Raw genomic sequence first — 18,529 nt, 5'->3', positions numbered from 1 at the left:
TCTAAACCTGACCTCCAAGACCTTTCACAACTTGGTGCCAAACATACACTCCAAACTTACAAATCCCCCCTCGGAGCCCACACAAGTCCTCTCTACAGCTGTCCTATTGATCTCTTCACACCATGTGCGTTCCTGTAACCCAGCTCTCTGGGTAGAAAAGGATGAGTCACCTATATAGAGACAGGAATTTTGCTGCAGTCCTTTGACCACTGAGAATGGCTCTGCCTTGCCCCCATTTGCTTGTCTGAAGTCTACCCATCCCAGCTTGCATCTTACCTACCCAGGGGCTAACTAAGAGTTCTATTCCCATGTGCACAGAGTGAATATACACTCAGTGGCTCACCCACCAGCCCATGGGACCCATTCCTCCCTCTGTACTCATTATTCCTACCAACCTCCCACTCCCAGCCAAGGGTGTTCGCCCTCTTTTTATGTATATAGTCTTGCACCTCATGAGACAGAAGCCAAGTTTTGTCCTATTGTGATCTCCATTGCAGCAAGGTGCTCAATATACTTTGCTGACTGGCTATGGCTTCTTTCTAAATGGCTTATTTAGTCACTTAAGAATCCCTCTAAGCAACACAAGTTGAGAAATGATTGTGCACTAGTGTTCTACAATAAGCAAAAATGTCACATGAAATCCATAGGATTGCTTAATATTAAATATAAAGGAGATAATATTTCATCTTTTCCTTTGCCATAGACGTGTATTGTCCACCTTAGACAGTCAGGAAAAGCAGATACAGATTTGAAATGATGTTTGATCCTTAAACAGACACTTTCCTTCATTCTGCATAACATGAGCTTTTCCAGATATTTGTTGATAACCTTGAGCTGAAGTTGAACCCTAGCCAAGTCTTGAATTTTGAATATCAGCTATAGGATATGGGGGAGGATGCCGATGGGCATTAATGAAAGAGCTTTATTTCGGAAAGAATGGGCTCAAGTGGTTCTGGAATGAAGGAGGAGGAATGTGCTTTCAAAGAAACCTTATTTGTGCTCTTGGCTCCAGAGTAAGATGGAAGAAGTGGTGCAAAAATATATTTTAGAGTTGGGGCATTGTAAGCTTGTCTTAGACTTCTGAGCTTTCAGAGTGTTTGTTCAGGAGGTGGTTTCCAAGGTTTTACAACTTAGCTAAAAACGTTTGGTCTCCTCTTTAGATCCATTCAGCTGATATCATTTTTAGTGACTTCCGAGGCAGCATTGTTGCTGAGAATTGATACAGCAATGAATCTTTACTAGCACCCATCAAAACTGGACTTTTGTATCTCGCATTTTACTTTGACTACATTTTTTTTCTTTTATAAATTCCGTGGAAACCAGATTTGTCCATCAGTTGAATAACAGGCATGAAATGTATATAATCCCTGCCTTGCCACAGGATAACTGATTTGCATCTTCTGGTTAAATGCAAATTGTCCATCCTTAAGTTCAAGGCGTTGGCCTCTTTTAAGTGAACAGCACTAAAGTGACTTGTAGACATGACTGTTTGTTTAGCTTGGCTTCTCTCTTTGATCTCATGTTAACATACCTTAATGGCAGGTAATGATTGATAATGGAGTATTGTAAAGTTCAGGTAATAAATACTGCTTAACTCATAATAATGCTGAATAATGTACTTTTTATGACTTGGTTTGATGGAAAATTTCCTTGTCAGCTTGGCCTAATTGTCCAAACAAAACCACCCATTACTTGAAGAAATACATGTCTACCTTAGACACATTAATTAGGGTCATGGCTGGGCTGCACAAAGGCATAGAGTAACACTTCAGTTATCTTTAAATGTGATCTTTGGACAGTCTTACTAATGCTAGACTCAGGTTTAATGAGAAACTTTTGTTTACACTCACCCTTTGAGGCTCACGGACCTGCTTTGGAATCTATGGGGATGGCTGTGGATCACATGTACACACACCAGGGTCTTCTTTGAGGCGTCCAGAGGTCATCAGTTCTAGTGGTTTGGACATAAAAAGTCACAACAGTAAGTTTTCTTTATCTTGGCATGGGGACAGGAGTATTTGTATGAGGAGAAAGAAAAATCTTTTTAATTTTTTATTGCTAAATGTTTAAAGACACAAGGCATTGCGCCGAGAATGAAAGGGGTGCCTAGATTTGGTGTCTTGGTGTTGACAAGCATGAGGGCTGTACATCAAAGTGCTGGGTGAAGAGCCACTTGCCCAAGTATGGTATTTCCATGATGTTTCATTGTCTTTGAAGTCCCAGGAATGTTTCAGAAAATACAGTAGAAATCCAGGAGATGACCATGAGGGCTTTTACTGAAAGGAACAGTGTAACATCCATGGTTTGACTGCAGAGCATCCCCCAAATTAATCCAAAAATCGTTCTCTGAAAAAGAATGCTTGGTTTTAAAGTTTGAGCTGATTTGATTCATGATTCCAAATGAGTAGACTGCTGCTATACTCAATTCAGGGGCTAGTTTCCTGCGTATTGTGGGGGAAAAAAAGTGCATGTTTAATTTTTCAGATTTGAGCCAAATTGTTATCTCCTTGATGATATTTTCTTATCTTATTTGATACCTGAGTTTCTAAGAAAACCCACAGTGGGAAATATTTTATTCTTGCTTTGTGTTAATCACATCATTTTCTTTCCTGACAACTCTCTACAAATGACTTGTCCCTTAGATTCTATACATTTATAGTTTTTGCTGGCATTAGGTACCCAGAATGGCTCATTTTGATGAATAACATTGTCCGCTTCACACATGTTACTTGCTACCTACCTTTTATTTTTTTAAGAGCAGGATATTTCAGATTGACCTTGAAATAAACAAAATCTGTTTGTCCATAACAATTTTGCCTTTTTATCCTGATGATTCATTTTATGTTCTACTTCATTCTGTTTTGGCTGGAATTCTTAGAAGATTACAGAATCAAAAATGACATTCTTTAGAAATTTGGTTTGCTGGAGGTATAGATATACAAAGATTGGTGTCCTGGTGGGGTTGATGCCTTTCAATTAAAAACATAAGTATTTTTTTGTCATTATTAAATATGAGAATTCATGCCTAAAACTCTTACAGCAGTTAATGGACTTCCCAAAATGTTCCAAGTTAAGAACTGCATGTGCCAGACAATAGGTGCATTGCAAATGTCACTGCCAGTCAACTGCTTTCCCTTTCCTGATGGATGCATGCTGATATTGGTGAGGTTCACCAACTGACATTTGTTTCATACGTTTTTAAGACAAACTAATGCAACAAGAATCAAGAATGGTCATTTGACCACTGTATACTTGGATTACATTTATCTTTTCTAATTTTTTGTTCCTTTAGGTAGGAACCAAGTTTTGAGACCCTTAGTTTTATATAGAACCTATTTCAAGGGGAATTCATTTCATTTGTATTAAAATATATTTAAATAGATATATTTAAGCAAACAGGAGGCAGTTAGTGCAGGTATTTTCAACCCTGGCTGTATGATAGAATCACCTGGGTAGCTATTTTTAAAATGTTGATATCCCAGACCCACCTAAGAAAACTTAAGTAGAATATTGGTGTTGGAGTACTGATTTTACATTTTTAAAATATTTTTATTTTTTCCATTATAGTTAGTTTACATCATTCTCTCAATTTTCTACTATATAGCAAAGTGACCCAGCCACACACACACACACACACACACACACACACACACACACACACATTCTTTTTCTCATATTATCCTCCATCATGTTCCATCACAAGTGACTAGATATAGTTCCCTGTGCTATACAGCAAGATCTCATTGCTTATCTACTTTTTTTTTTTTGTCTTTTGTCTTTTTAGGGCCACACCCGGGGCATATGGAGGTTCCCAGGCTAGGGGTCTAACTGGAGCTACAGCTGCTGGCCTACACCACAGCCACATCAATGCCAGATCCAAGCCACATCTGCGACCTACACCACGGATCATGGCAACACCAGATCCTCAACCCACTGAGCGAGGCCAGGGATCGAACCCGCAACATCATGGTTCCTAGTCGGATTTGTTTCCGCTGCGACATGATGAGAACTCCTTATCCACTTTTTTAAAACCTTCCCACTTTTTAAAAACCTTCCCACTTTTTTAAACCTCACCAGGTAGTTCTAACATGTAGATCAGAAGTTCAAAACTACTGATTGGGTATGATGTTTCTAAAATCCAAGTCCAAGAGAGCCCAAGTGCAGAGTTGAGTGGGGTACTTGTTAAATGCCCTTTCCCAGGCCACCCTGGCCCAAGACCCACTGAAAAAGAACTACTGAAGGGGAGCCTGAAGGCCCAGTTTTCCTCTGAACTTCACACACATTCTGAAGTTTGAAATTTCCTGCCAGTCTCTGGTCTCACGTAAAGGAAGTTAATCCTCACAACAACCCTTTTGCAGCAGGTCCTACGACTGCGGTTATACAGATGAGAAAACTGAGGTAACTCTTTAGAGGTCCCATCGTTCCACTGTAGAGGCAGGATTTGAACCTTAGCAGTTGACTTCACAGCCTGTGCACACAGTGGCTACTCCATAGTTCCACAGCATCATATGAGCACTGGCCTGTGGTGATTACGTATGTCCAGCTCTACAGTGGTAAGTCATGAGTTAATGAAGCCCATTAAATAAGGTGAGGTACAAAAACTGGGGGATTAATTCAGAGTATTGGTGAGGGTGTCAGGAAAGCCTTCATGGAAGGAGCAGGCATCTGAGCTGACCCTCTTAGGATGGGGAGGGCTTTTCCAGGCAGAAGCATGTGTGAGGTGCTCAGAGAATGGCAAGAGTTCTGTGGCTCAGTATGGGACCATCTGGGTAAGACAAGCCTGGAAAAGCAGCTTTGACATCTTCTGGGGAGGGACTGGATTCAGTTTGCTTCTTACCTATTCCAGTGATAAGCCATTCAGCCAATAAATATTTTTATTCCAATACTGGATGGTGGCTAGTGAGCAGAGGGGAACATCTTTAAATGGGCTCTTTAGTCACTGACATTCAGAAACTCACATTCCTGTAGTCAACCATGGATACTTTAAAATATAATTTATTAACTTTTGAATAGGAAATACATTAGCACAGGACAAAATCCAGATGAACAAAAGGCTGTAAAAATGAAATGGAAAATAAGTCTGTCATCCACCCCCGACCACCAGTAACCCAGCTCCCTGTCGAAGAGGCAACCGTTATTGCTCATTAGTGAAACCTTGGCTCTCTTCCTTTTTCCCTCTGCGACACGCATGTGCTCACGTGATCTGTGTAATTGTAAACCCTCCCAGTCCCATTAACTCACTGAGTTTCAGCCTGTTTGTACGAGTGCATCTAGAGTTCTCATAGATATTCATTCAACAAACATTATTGAAGGCCTACTCTGTGTCTGCTTTTGAAGGTCTGGACCGAAGACTAGGAGATCAGCAAAAGGTTAACACTTGCCCTCAGGGATCACACAGTATAATAAGGTAAACCACCAAAAAATAATTATGACAGTGCATTCTGGGAAATGTAGTAGCAATAAATGCACAGCTTTATGAGGATAAGTGGACTTTAAGGCCCAAGCCTTTCTAGTTGCTGCTGCCTCTGGGCAGAGAAGGGTGCTGAGCCACCACAGCCCTCAGCTAATGTCATACTTAGAGTGAACTGTGTCCTTCCAAACTCACCATGGTTTTTCTTTTGTATAACTTGATCCAAATCATTCCTGCTTGTCATGGTCTCTTCCACATCTAGACATTTTCAGATGTGTATTCTTGTTATTTTATTTTTAATTACTAATCATGGTTCATTCTCGAAGTTGACTTATTTTACTTCTAAATTAATTTCCTTGCAATATAGTTTGGGGTTTGGGGCAGGTGGAAGAACCCAAATTTTGTGAATTTTGTGTCCCTGGCATGTGACTTTGAGCACTGCTTTGTTCTGTTTAATTCTCGTGTGGTCCCACCAAAATGTCGATAGGTTATGAATATTCACAAGTGTGCAGGGGGCAGTAACTCCTTTTACAAAAAATAATGCAGCATGTAGCACATAACATTTTTATTCTTTTGAGACAGTTTCCCAACCTGTGTTTCAGGATGCATTTCATAAGATGTTAATAGATCTTATACTCAGAAAAGGGATTCTATAATTCAGCAAGCTTGGATGTGAAGAAAAAAAATGGGCTTCTTTATTCCAGATATTCTTAGAGCTTTTAGTATGTTAACATACATTGTGAACTTCCAGTAGAACCTGGTAGGCAGTGTTTCTCATACCTATTTGATAATGAAAACTAGTTTTTGTTTGTTTGTTTTTGAGAAATACAGGCATTGTCCCCTTGGGAAATTCTGTTTTATTAGATGACTGATGATGTCTAGTGCAATAGATTCTGCATGTAAAATGCCCCCAACAAATGGTTCTCCATCAGAGGAGAAACACTCTTAAAAGTTGACAGATATGGGAGTTCCCATCGTGGCTCAGTGGTTAACGAATCCGGCTGGGAACCATGAGGTTGAGGGTCCGATCCCTGGCCTTGCTCAGTGGGTTAAGGGTCCGGCGTTGCCGTGAGCTGTGGTGTAGGTCACAGAAGTGGCTCGGATCCCATGCTGCTGTGGCTGTGGCATAGGCCGGTGACTACATCTCCGATTGGACCCCTAGCCTGGGAACCTCCATATGCCGCAGAAGCAGCCCGAGAAATGGCAAAAAGACCAAAAAAAAAAAAAAAGTTGACAAATATGTACATATTTATGGTTCACAAACCAGTTTGTGTAACTAACGTGGTAGCTTATTTCTGTGCATTGATGAAAACAGCTGGATTACTTTCCTAAGCTCTTTACTGTGTCCTGGAGAAGCCTTGAACATGCATGGCTCTGGCTTTGCTTCAGGAAGGGCTTCTTAAGCTTCTTAAGTAAGCTCTCCCACTTGCTTCCTCTCTGTCCCCCTTTCCAGCCTTTTCCCTTTTGTTCTCACTCCCCTCTTTCCTCTTCTCCAGATGCTCCCTCAGTCTGTGGGGAGACATGGACAAGAGACCATGACTGTGAAGATGCTAAAAACAGGCAGGGTGGGAAAAGACTTGACAAAGAGCACAGAGAAGGGGATGGGGAGGCAGAGAAGAGGGGAGAGAAGGAAGAGGAGAGAAGCATGGACACCACGGGCCACGAACAATCCTCTTTAAACATTTACGCTTCATCGTCCTTTCTCCTTGTGGGCAGGTAAGAGATCAAGCGGCAGGCAAATCACAAAAACTCAGACATCAGAAATGTTCCCAAATTGCAGGGGGGGAACATTGTCATCTTTGTTACCATGCAGTAAAGACTATTTTGGAAGTTCCTTAGGCAAGATCTAGCTAGGTAAGCTTTTCCTTTTTGTGGTCACTTTCCCCACCATCGGATTCTGTGTATCGACAGTCTAGTCTATGTTCCTAGAAAGAATGAAGCTATAGTTGACCTCCTTCTGTAGACATTCTCACTGTGTTGCTAAGAATGAGGGGAAATAGAGTGAAGGGAAAAAAAATAGGTTCCGAAGCTCAGAAAACCACCAATGATGATGGATGAGTGGGACACAAGAAACAGCAGACAGAAGTGAGCAGACTTCAAAAGAAAACCTTCTTAGCATATATTACTTAGGATTATATTCAGATGTGAGAGACAGAAAACCCAAGATAACAGTGGTTTAAATAAGATAGAATTGTATTTCTCTCTCATCTACCAGTGTGGATAGGTGATATGGTGCCCTACACACCTTATATTTTTTCTATTAGAGGCATGGCCTTGACATCATGCTCCAAAATGCTAGCATCAGCACTGTAGACAAGAAGATGGAAAAAGAGGGGAGACAAAGAGCGACTCGGGTACTCTCAGGGAAGTTTCTGGAATGACTATCCACCATGCTACTTACATCCCCTTGTTTATAGTTGGTATTGGTCAATACTTTCCTGCAAGAGAATACCGAGACATTCAGTCTTTATTTCAAGGCAGCCATGTGTCCAGTCGAAACCAGCTCATTTTCTACAGGAGAAGGAGATAACAGACATTGGGGGTGTGGTAAATGATGTAATTATTCACAAAATTGTCCAGTCCCTCACTTGCCACTGACATCAAATTTGGCCACATGACTGACTTCAACCAGTGAAACATAAGCCAAAACTTTACAAGCCAACCAGTAGTTTGCCACATCCTCTTTGCCCTCTGCCACAGGACTGGCAATGTTCCCATCAGAGGCTGTCCCATCCCTAGGTCCTGGAGAGGACGACCCAGAGTAGAGCTATAGCTGCCTTGAGTCAGGCCTGAGACATACATGGAAGATAAACCCGATATTTGGGGGTCACTTATTACTGCAGCATAACCTACCCCAGTGGTTTCAAAATACAGTGCCCAGACCATCAACCATCAGCATCTTCTGGGAACTTGTTAGAAATGTTCATTTACAGCCCCACCCTAGACATACTGATTAGAAACTCTGTGGCAGGGCCCAGCACACTGTGGTATAACAAGTCCTCCAGGGGATTCTGATGCGGCTAAGCATTTGAGCCACTGTCCTTGTCTATTTTAACCAAGGGGGATGGGGGTGTTAGAGCTATTCCACACAGGTTTGACTCTCTGCCACCTATAGGTGGAGCGAGGGAGCAAGAGTTGTCATCTGTTCCTCGTGAGAGAAAAGAGATTCAGTAACTACAAGAGTGGAAGTGGCATCTTCCTGTTATTTGGTGTGACTTTGGCCCCAGTGGAAGAGACTACAGCTATAGAAGTGAATCATAGCTTTTCAATCCAGTGAAGATCTTTGTTATTGTAAGAAGTGGATAGTGGTACCCATATCCTTGAAGATGCAGGAGTAGAGTGATGGTTTAGAAATAGATATCTCACTTCTTTGACCTTCTGGTACCCCATTGTTATGGTTGGAGTGCACACAAGCCACTGAAACAATGTATCTTACAGTAAATTGCCCTATTAAGTGGTTTATATCTGATTTTTACCAGATACTACCATTTTGAGGCAGTGGAGACACCCAAGTTTGTTCCAAAACATGGCTGACAGATTAACACTTTGAATTCACAAATGTGGCTCAGTGTGTTGTGTGTGCACCCTTCAGGGAGCAAAATCTGAGGCTATTCCCAGAAATGCCAGGGTGCTGCTCTGTAGGGCTGGAAATAAGCAATGGACACATCCTCACAGTAAATCTTCATTGCTTTTATCACCCTCCTTGCAAAACTTTCTGTGGGATCCAGATTGCTTTGGTCTACTGGACAGAATTCCATATTCTAGATCTTTCCATTCTCTTATGACTCCAGGTTTGATGATTCAATGGATGGGAACTAAGATTGTTTGCTGCTATCTTGCTGTCTTAAATGTAGGTTTTATCTCAACACTGCCAATCTTAAAGCATGAATGCCCCTGGCACAGGCTCTAGGAGATGGCTGGAGAAATGAGTCTTTCATAGAACTGTGAAAGAAGTGCAGCCAAATCAGGGCAAAGCGTGGGAGAAGAGAGGGAAGCATGTGTGAGGCCAGGAATATTTGGTGGAGAGGTGGCACCTTAGGTCTCTTTTTACTTCAGGCAACGATGTTTTCCCCTCTGCTATGCTTTTGTGAGAAATTCAAGTTTCAAATAAAATAGCAAATAACCCTAATGAAGCAGCAATTTAGCTTGAATCAGCAATATTCTACATACATTTGCCTCACAGTGTGACCCGAGCAAACCTCCCCTTCGTGAGAAGGAGCAGGCACCTCATTTGCTGCCTTTGGCTGAAGATTTGCCATATTTAAGAGAACAAACATGATTTCCCTAGAATCTAACTTCTAATGTGCTATGGTCAGACTAAGCTTTTATATTAGTCATATGGCATTTTCCTCAGAGCCCACATGGAAAACCCACTGTCTCGTCCTACTGAATGTTCTGTGCAAAGTATCATCAAAGAAGCCAAATGCCCTGAACTCCATGGGAGAAAACCGCAGAGGACACAGTTCTGGACCTGATTCCTGAGCAGGCTTGCTCAGATCCCCCAGTGCCTCTCTGCCCAGGATCATCTCCAGGACCAGTGCAGGGCCCAGAACAAATCCTCACCTCCACCCCCTAGTTTTTTTTTTTTTTTAGGGCTGCACCCTCAGCATTTGGAAGTTCCCAGGCTAGGGGTCAAATTGGAGCTACAGCTGCCACCCTACACCACAGCCACAGCAACGTGGGATCTGAGCCACGTATGCGACCTACACCACAACTCACGGCAACACCAGATCCTTATCCCACTGAGCAAAACCCAGGGGATCCCTTATCCCAGGGATCAAACCCGTGTCCTAATGGATACTAGTCAGGTTTGTTACCACTGACCACAATGGGAACTCCCCTAGCATTTTTTTATAAGGCAGATCAGATTAAGTGAATGTCAAAGGGAGCAGAAAACTAGAAGGTGTCACAGAAAGACGTTACGATGCTGAGAGTGGGGACAGGGGTGAGTTGTAAAGAAGGAACACAGACCAACATTTCTTCTGCTTCTGGGTCTATGAACTATCAAGGTCTTTTGTTTAATACTGGTTACTTGACCTTGACAGTGAATTTTGAAACTCTATTTGAAGTTCTTTCTTTCTTTCGGTATAAATAGGGTTGCTCTAAACTATTTAGTAACTGTGGGGAGAATATGACATATAAGGCAAAGGCAAGCATCTTCTTTAAACTTCTTTCTGCCTCAGTTTATTTCAAGACCAGACTTTGGCTCACTTGACTTTGGGGACCAGTCCATGGAGATTTCTGGGCTCTGAGGCTGATGAGCCAATAATGGAAGGTTCCCCACAGAATGTGGAGGTGAAAGAGATCACGGAAGCTGCTTTACCCTGAGATGGCTTATTAGAGTGACCTACCCAAGTGGGTGTAGCCATAGAATGGGGTAACCCATAGTTACATGATGGCTCCCACCCATCAGACCTCTTGTCTGCCCCTGTCTGTCCCTCCCTTTATTCCCTCAGGTTTTTATATCTATGCCTCTTCCTGGTCTGATGGCTACTCATTATTATAGACACTCTATCTGAGTGTATCTCAGCTCCTAACCTGGGCTGAACAACTGTAGTGACCTCTTTCACCATCATTGTCACCTAACCAGATTTTATATTGCCTATTGCTCAGCAGGTCAAAACGCTGAGATGCCCAAGTTTGCAGCCAAGAGAGGGTTTATTTCCAAGGTAGCCAAGCAAGGAGCCATAGAACAAGTCTCAGATCTGCCTCCACAAAGGCAAGAGGCTGGAGTATTTATGGGATAAAGAATGAAGAAGCAGGAGTTCCCGTCGTGGCGCAGTGGTTAACGAATCCGACTAGGAACCATGAGGTTGCGGGTTCGATCCTTACCCTTGCTCAGTGGGTTAACAATCCGGTGTTGCCGTGAGCTGTGGTGTAGGTTGCAGACGCGGCTTGGATCCAGCGTTGCTGTGGCTCTGGCGTAGGCTGGTGGATACAGCTCCGATTAGATCCCTAGCCTGGGAACCTCCATATGCCATTAGAAAATGGCAAAAAGACAAAAAAAAAAAAAAAAAAAAAGAATGAAGAAGCAGAGTCAAGGTCTGGGGCGTGGGAGTGGTGATTGGAAAGAGGTGCAGTAATCTCCACGCAGGTGTAACTAAGCTACAGGCCCCTGCATGTGCTTAACATGATCTGAGCGTGGGGTTTCGGACCTCTGATGCCACAAGGTCATTGAGGGGACACTCATGCGTGCCCAGGTGGAGGATCTGTGGTCCTATCCAGTCTTAACCAACTCAGCTCTAACTAGATGTGGCTGACTCCCACCAAGTTCCCTGACGACAACTCAGGCAAACATCTCATTGTTTCAACTCCATGCTGCTTGGAGGCCTGCAAGTCTTTGGAGTGACAATTAAAATGACCTAGATTAGCAAAGGGAGGTTACAGGTGAAATGGATTTAATTAATGATTACCCATGGTTTCAGTGTCCTTTATGTTTTGATCATTCTTTAATCTTGAGGGAAGAGGGGTGCTGACCAAGCTGGCTACTTTCTGTTGATAAGGGGCGCAGACCTAACCAGGGGGTTGAGAAATGAAACTTTAGTACTCATCATTTTCTGCAGTTCCCAGGGATAAATTAAAAACAATGTATATGTTCTAATGAAGGCAAATTATCTGCTATTTTATGATTTTTATATTCAGTCAAAGCTTACACAACCTTCCCAAACTACAAAGGTAGAGACATATCAAAAGGCTAAAGACACCTTTCCCCACCAGCCCTGCCCCTTCCATCCTATTAGGGTCTAATGAGTTCCCACACCAACAAGGAAGTGTAGGGGGCACACCCTCCACTGCATGGACTGTGTCCAGCCCTATAGCACAACCCTAAGTCTAGCCTTCAGGTTGCCTTGTGGCTGAATTCTGCCCCCTACTGGAAGAAAATGCATGCTGCCATTAGCAGCTGGGCTGCCCAATCCTTTTCTGCTTGCTGGAAGAGAGTGGTATTTTTGCATTATCCCTCCCCTCAGGTGAGACCTCACTCCAGAGACCTGCTCTTCTTCTTCCCAGCCTCAGGGCATTGCCCTCGCCTGCTCCTGCTGTTGCTCTGACTCAGGACTGCACTGGGGTACGCTTTCTCCTCCTTGCCGTGTTCTTCTCTCTCTCACTCCTGTTTCCTTTGTCTCTTCCACCTCTTTCTCCTGTACCCTAGTATGGTATTTCCCCTCCATTTTTATTACTTTGTTTCCCTCTCCTTCAAGGAGACTCCACCTTTATACAAAATGTCATCATCAAGCAAAAAACAGTCAACAAGGGAAAGCTTCCAAACAGTAAATTCTATTTTTATAAATTCCAAGTTAGTATCTGTGAGTCTAATTTATTTCACTTCCAACTTTTTATTTTGAAAAATTTCAAGCCTACTGAAAATTTCCAAAATGATACAGGGGGAGTTCCCTCTGTGACACAATTGGATTGGTGGTGTCTTGGGAGCAGTGGGACGCAGGTTCAATACCTGGCCCAGCACAGGGGGTTAAGGATCTCATGACTGCAGATCTGATTCCTGGCCTGGGAACTCCATACGCCTTGGGGGTGTGGAGGGGGGGAACACACAAAAATGGTACAAGGAACACACATATGGCCATCACCTAGGTTCAGCAGTTGTCAGCATTTTGCCACATTTGTTTTTCTCTTTCAATGTATGTATATTCATTATTATTTCTTTTCTTGCTGAATGATGTAAGAGAAGGTTGCATATATCATAACTCTTTATCCCTAAATATTTCAACATGTATCTCTTAAGAACAAGAACATTCTTTCACATAACACAACGTAAGTATCAAATGCAGAATAGGTAATAGTGGTATAATACTACGATCTAGGGATTCTGCCCTGTGGGCCTATGTAAATATTTGAAGGAAGAATCTGTGTTTGGCTTTGGTTTATATAATCTAAAAATGGGTTTTATTGTAGTTTCACTAAAATCCACATGAATAGGTAGCCTCAAGGAAAAAAATGCTTTTTTCCTTCCTTATTCCTTAATTTATTTCGCTTATAAAACATAGATATCACTAGTAATATCTATCAATGCAAGGAATTTAGCTGATGAACTGTAATGCTAAAATCATTGAGAAGGTATCAGTGGGAGGCACGTTCTGTACCCACAAAGCCCAGTGCCAAGTTTGGAGATTATTTCTAGAGCCCTTACATGATATTTTGATATAATTTGATTTCCTGAGGACTCACATTTAGAGGTTTAACCAATCCAGCTTCTTCCAAGGATGCGTTTATAGTAGAAAACCCATTCGGAATGAGAACTGAGACAAAGTTGAAATGGAGCCCATAGCTCTTTGCTGTGTGTTTAAAGGGAGAGGTATATGCTCATACATATGTCAACAAGCAGGCGTGCAATGTGAAACACTGTTGGCTTAAGAGCATCTGTATTCCTGCATCCCAGACAAACAGCTCTGCCTGACAACCATGGAAGTCCAGGGTCGACTTGAGATGGATTGCATCAACATGATGGGAATAAAGGCAAAGAGACCCACCAAACCTAAATCAATGCCCCTGGAATTTGTACCTTTCCTGATTTGGTTGTTTTCCTGCGACATTAAGAGGACATCCAGTCTCTTGCCAAAAGGGATTTGTCCTTTTTATCTAGTCAGGAGAGTGCTTCAGCTATTTGCATTTCTGAATTGCTTAGCTGCCCAAGCATGCTCCGTGTGTGCTGTTTGAAATGTGTCATTGAAGCACGTGACTGCTGTTCTCAAGCTGATGCTGGACTTTCTCCAACAAATATGGATTATGTTAAAGTCGGTTCTGAATTGACGAGGATATGTTAATAACTCCCAGATGGGCATCTCTGTGCTCTCCAGCAGGGAAATGCAAGCAGTCTATGGCAGGAGCAAGTGTTTGGCAGGTCCATCATTCCGTCATTAAAGGCCACATTATTACTTACAACTGTGCTTGCATGACAATGGCTGCGATGAGCCCAGCCTCTCAGTCATCAGCACTAGGAATGTGCTCCTAGGTAGATTGTTTGCTAGGTGGGGAAAGATATTTTGCAAGAAATCTCCCTCGCCCTAGCTCCAAATAAGATATTATGGAGTCAAGAGGCAGGTGGGAGGTGTGTGTATGGGGGCGTCTATGCTGGTTCTTGGAGACCCAGGATAAGGCAAAGATATATGGCCAGGGATATATGTCTAAGGACCCTCATGTAGAATGGCCCTGGCTCAGTGGGTCAGCTTTTCTCAGTGGCTGTCCTGAGCTGTGTCCTTCAGTGATGACTTCCTGCTCTAGCAAGTTCAGGTTGGAAGAATTAATTAGAGTTGTTTACATTGTGGCTACAGCTTCCATTAAGTGGCGTATTTTCGTCTTTGATTCTTAATCTATAAGATATGATTGTCTTACAGTTGTTTTTAAAAAGGTAATTTTAAAAACGCGTCATCTAATAATTGCATTTCTAGTCCAGAAAGAAACAGTATATTTGATGTTAAATACTAAGGTATTTAACACCTATTACACAATTATTACCTAGGAATGTGTGAACTCTGTGGACTATCTGGTCCTTACAGTTAACTGTGATCAACTTGGATATTAAGATGAAAGGGAATAAAGAATCATTTTGGTGACCCTATAGGTACTGCCACAGATTTGTCATATTTCAAAGTAGTGAGAGGCAACACTATCTCCATTTGCAGAGTAAATGCCGCATGTGCATTTCTTTCACTTAGGACATAAAATAATCTTTCATCCCAGTGTATACGTTGTGGTGAGAATGACCAAGCACGATAAAAAGTAATTGAAAACATTCACTTGCAGATGATACACTTTCTCCTTTGCTCTAGCTATTTCAACAGCAAGTAATCAAGCTACAGCAAGTCCCCGTGCTCTCCAGTCAGGTATTTTATGATGTCATTTAATCTGCATAGGCAAATCTATATGTTCTCTTTTCCTTTCCAGCAACTCCAAGAAATTTAAAAGTATAAAACCACATCTGCCAATAACATTAGGACAAACCATTTAGGATTTCTTTTTTTACAAGGCAGCAGCACTACGTGCCATTGATTCCCAGCATCCAGCATGGCCTGGTACATGTTTAATGCCAACAGTTGGGATTTAAAAATATTTCATTATAAGTCATTTAAAAATATCTAAAGATCAGCAGAAGGCTTCACAGAGCTTCTTCATTGAGGCCTGCCTGAAGAGGGTTTGTATGGGTGTGGGGCTGTGAAAGTTAACCAGGGTTGGGGGTGGGGGAAGATAATCTAGCTCCCAGGCTTTACCCTAAGGCATGACCTCAGAGCTCCCTGAAGGCTGCAGTACCCAGACTGTCTGCACGGAGGGAGAAAGAGTTTTGCCCACTGCCTGCATGCAAACTACCCCATCTTTTATAAATGTCATGCTTCCTTTTATGAGACTATCATGAAGTCTTAAGTTCACACAGCCCTGAAAGATTGCATATTTATTGAATATGCCTTCAACTCATCCTGACATTAAAGAATGTGAAAAACAGCCCTGTGATTTGGATCCACCAACCCCAATGGAGGATTGTCTGGCCTCCTTGCCTGTGCTTGCCCAAGCAACAAAAAGGGGGAAATTGTTGTCTAAAATACACTATCAGTATTTCTTAGGTTTTCAAAATATACTTTTGTGTCATTAATATTTCATTAAAGAACCTTAATTAATGAATTTCTATTTGTAGAAGGTTTGGGGAGTTGGCAGGTGCAATAGAAAGAGAAGATACTTTCTTTTAATGGCCATTAAGTTGAAACTTTCTGAGATATTATAAAACCCCAATTAGTTAGCTGAATATCACCAGTGGTTCATCATTGTCATTAGGTATTAATTAGGCAGCTACAGAGTGCTGGAATCTCTGCAAAACTCACAAAAGCAACTGTCCCCGTTTGGGGGAAACTTAAACTTCCAGGGGTGCTGATCTTTTGTTGTTGCTACATTACCATTTGTAACGAGCATTTGTGGAATGAAGTCCTTGGTATTTTGAAAGAGCTTTACAATCTCTAATTATAGCCTCAATAGCTCCTCGCGCACAGTGTATATTAACAGGAAAGGAAAGGAAACCAGCTTCAAAAGAGGTTATGTGGCTGAGCTGGCATTGCAGTCAAGGCTTTTTGACACCCTTTTAAATGCGATGTCACCTTTGACCGGACATACCCTGACAACTCAAAATGGTATAAAACAGAAGAGCTTGAGAGGAGAGACCCTTGTGTAGAAGCACAATAGTATTAATCAGAGATCATCAGGACAGGTGAAGGGGCTCGGTTTCTGATTTTCCTTCTCTACCCTTTACCATGTAGGACAATATTCTTCTCATAATGGCACTCAACTTTCTGGATTGTTAAAGAGCAGCTTATAAGAGCAATTGAAAGTAATATGGGCATTTTAATATTGTGACACTTAATGCTACATAAAACCTTTGTTTCCTCCAGGTTTATTGAGCTGGTGTATTAGATTTCCCGCTGTATGAGCAGGAAGATTATGGTGGCTTAGGTCTAAGTATACTTTGGGGAGGCATTTTGTATTTTCTCTATAAATAGTCTTTCTAAAACAACACAATTGTGTAACTATTAATGTTTATATGGCCTTATACATCTTCCAAAGTTTACTATGCATAGTGTAGAGTATGGGAACCGAAGGAAATGTTTTTGTCTATGAAATAGGCTGGGAATTGTCATTATCAAAGTAAATCTATTTTACTTATTATTTCATCAGTAGGATTTTCATGCTCTGGTGTTACATTATGGTATTATATTATTATGTCTATAAGCTTCTAGGGGCTAGCATTTATACATCTATATGTGTGCATGCATGTGTATGTCATATTTTGAAGTAAGAGCTATTGAAAAACTGAAAGACTAACTTTAAAATGGAAATAATGACATTTAGGTGAAGCCAAAGTGGGCAGAAAACTTGAAAAATGTTGATTACAGGTATATGATTTTTATAGATGAAAAATTTGATAAAGAGGGCTGTTGTTCAGAGCATGCATCAAAGCTTATTTTTCATACTGAAATAACTTCTCAGGCTTAGTGAAACTAACCCAGTCATTAATTCCCTTATTAAATGTGCATTTAAAAAGAGCTAATGTAGAATAATTCTCACAAGTGTAGGGGAAATTGTAACTGTGCAGAAGTGCGGCACAAATTTCAACTTGGGTTGGACTTTTGTTCCTTTTCCTGGGGTAACATAACCAATGGTGAAATTGCATTTCTTTGTGTGAGTAATTTAATGAGCAATTTCTTCAGAATTTATATGAAAAGGGCCCCAGACCTAGCACTACAGGTCCCCCAGAGCCCCTTTTCCTTCCATACATGAATAGCCAGTTTCATTATGTTCAAAAACATAGCATAAGAGAAACCAATGGTGAGGCCTGTTACATCGAAAGGAATGAAAGATTATCTTCTCCAAGCAGCAGAAATTAGATGTATCGGGCCTACCTTTGAATCACTCTTAGCTTCAGATAGAACATGACGTATGGGTAATCTGCAATTTGCTAGGGGCATTGTTAGCATGCTTTGCCTCCAGGGTAGGATTTTTAACCAGGCCTCCAGCAGCTGTGTGTTTGGCATCTCAGCCACATTAGGTATACAGAACCCCCCTGCTATTACCCTGGTGAAGCCCGTGCCAAGGCCCCTGGTGACACAATAGAGGTATTAGGTCAGATGAGTTACATTAAGTGGCAAGTGATAAATTCAAGATGACAATTCAAAACAGCAGTGTTTCTTCTAGTAATTAATTCCAGTGGTGCCTGAGGCGGAGCTTGGTTGCTGCCACTGGTGTGGCAATGCTGCGTAGCTAATGAGAAAACATTACAGCAAGGATTAGGGGGCCTGTGCATTCTGGCAGGCTGAGGTCACTATGATTAGGAAATATTAACACAGACTTACTGTGATAAACCATATACACCCAGGAAACTTAATTTTTATTTTATTCATGTAAAAACTGGTAAACACTTTACAATGTGGTGATTCACTAAGTGGGCTGTAGAGGGGGGTGAGGCACTCCACTTTGGGTCTGGGGTAGCCCCTCAGGGGACATTGGGATGGCGACAAAAGGGCTTGCCGGAGCCACTGGCTCTTTTTTCTTCTGTCTGTGATGATCATGTCTTTGGCACATAGAGATTCTATAAAAAGATAGGTCTGTTTTACTTTCCCAAATGCGACT

At 41.8% G+C, this 18,529-nt stretch overlaps 1 protein-coding gene across 10 annotated transcripts in view; it reads left to right on the top strand.

The window, feature by feature from the left end:
* LOC146395993 (uncharacterized) overlaps nucleotides 1-18,529 on the top strand; it is a 544,253-nt gene that overhangs the window by 220,610 nt on the left and 305,114 nt on the right. Inside the window, exons 5-6 of one of the 10 annotated variants that reach the window (XR_014829613.1) lie at nucleotides 5,338-5,407; nucleotides 6,907-7,126. The exons of 8 other annotated variants lie outside the window; for them this stretch is intronic. The gene's annotated coding sequence lies outside the window, so the exon portion shown is untranslated. Of the gene's footprint in view, nucleotides 1-1,875; nucleotides 1,982-5,337; nucleotides 5,408-6,906; nucleotides 7,127-18,529 lie in introns of those variants that run through there. One more of the 10 variants, XR_014829621.1, reaches the window with a different exon arrangement.

The sequence above is a fragment of the Sus scrofa genome, chromosome 15 (genome assembly GCF_054392235.1).
Source record: "Sus scrofa isolate SSC_HxYL_T2T_F1_AM1 chromosome 15, Sscrofa_HxYL_maternal_Yorkshire_Landrace_v2.0, whole genome shotgun sequence".
In the NCBI taxonomy this organism is placed as follows: Eukaryota; Metazoa; Chordata; class Mammalia; order Artiodactyla; family Suidae; genus Sus; species Sus scrofa.
Note: the sequence above shows the minus strand (reverse complement) of the source record. Positions and strands in the feature narration are given on the sequence as shown.